Source organism: Urocampus carinirostris, chromosome 2 (assembly GCF_059441175.1).
Source record: "Urocampus carinirostris isolate Australia breed hairy pipefish chromosome 2, RoL_Ucar_1.0, whole genome shotgun sequence".
NCBI lineage: Eukaryota > Metazoa > Chordata > Actinopteri > Syngnathiformes > Syngnathidae > Urocampus > Urocampus carinirostris.
This window is the reverse complement of record NC_142350.1, coordinates 36,326,025-36,327,646: the sequence shown is the minus strand read 5'-3', so window position 1 is coordinate 36,327,646 and position 1,622 is coordinate 36,326,025. Positions and strand designations below refer to the sequence as shown.

General features: G+C 42.0%; 1 pseudogene; it reads left to right on the top strand.

The window, feature by feature from the left end:
* Positions 1–312: 312 nt before the first annotated feature.
* LOC148371766 (small ribosomal subunit protein eS26 pseudogene) lies at positions 313–654 on the top strand (annotated as a pseudogene).
* Positions 655–1,622: the final 968 nt, after the last annotated feature.

The window sequence follows — 1,622 nt, the reverse complement described above, 5'->3', positions numbered from 1 at the left end:
GGCTACCAACCTGTTTTTTTAATATGTACTGTAACTAACAATATAAGTTAATTTAACCTTAGTTGTTCTATTTATTATTTCAACTATATTTCAAACGTTTTTCATCGTAAAATAATACATTTGTTCAAATTACTTTGTAGTAAAATAAGTATAACAGTAATAATGAGAAGCAATTAGTAGTACTAAGTTTATCTCCCATATCAATTTTGCTCATAATAGTTGTTCCGTTTATTTTCGGTAACCTTTTTAAGTTGTTGTTCCTAAAGGAATAAGCTGCATATTTTGAATTTACTTTCCAGCTTCCCATGCAACATGACTAAGAAGAGAAGGCAAAACGGTCGGGCCACGAAGGGCCACAGGCACGTGAAGCCCATCCGTTGCACCAGCCTGTGCCTACTAGGTCCCAAAGGACAAGGCCATCAAGAAGTTTGGAACATTGTTAAAGCTGCGGACGTGAGAGACATATTTGAGGCCAGAGTCTTTGAATCTTATGTTCAGCCTAAGTTCTACGTGAAGATTCACTATGGTGTCAGCTTTGCCATCCTCAGTAAAGTGATGAGAAACCGCTTCTGTGAGGCCAGGAAGGACCACACGCCAGCACCCAGGTTCATGCCCAAGGCTGGTGCACCAAGAGCTCCTGCAAAACCCATGTAAATGGCATGCTTGACTTCTGGATGAAATATTCACAAAATAATTACTAGTAAAATAAAACAAGTGATACTGAAAATCCCCAATTTGTCCCGCAGTGGAACAAGATTTTCTGGTTTATTTTAAGTGATGTTGACTTTTTCAAATTCACTTTTGTCTAAACTGACTTGATTACTCATTGCACTCACCTGTGCCTGCTCGTTGACGCCAGCTGCTGCTGGTTACCTGATTGGTCCCCTTTTCTATTTAAGCTCAGTGCTCTCGCTCGCCCATTGTCAGTCCGTCAGCGAACCTCTGTTTACACAAGGCAAGCACTTTGACTCTGACTTCCGTCTGTCCCGTTTTTTCACCCATAACCCACTCGTCTGTTCCTGATTCCCCTTTTGTCTCCGGCTACGATCTGTTTTTGACCCCCGACCACGTTCTGATCTCCCGTCCTGGCTAACGACCCGTTTTTGAACACTGATCACGTTCGGACCTCCCGTCCCGGCTCACGACCCGTTTTTGGCTACCGACCACGCTCCGATCCCCCGCTCCGGCTATCGACACGTTTTTCCCGTTTAACCACGCTACGATCTTCCGCTCTGGAAGATGCATCTCTGCATTCCGAGCATGCTCCAATCCCGTGAGCGGTTTGCTTCCCTCGTCCAGTTAGCACCGGATCGCTGGCACTTGTTTTTCCTCTATATCTCAATAAACTTGTGAGTAAACGTTACGCATCTGGGTCCTCCTCCTGTTCTGGTCTTGACATAAACTTGGCAATATAGTCAGTTTTTCTTTTACACTTCTTACAATAGTTATAAAATAAAAGAAAATAAGATATTTCTTTTTAATTTTTGTTGTTGTAAAATAAAAACAATTCATGCTCAAAATCACCCAATTGTCCCCCGGTGGAACAATCGTTTTCTTCAAAGCGTATGCTGACTTAAAATTCCCTTTTATCTGAATATTACAATATAGTCTTTTATTCTACG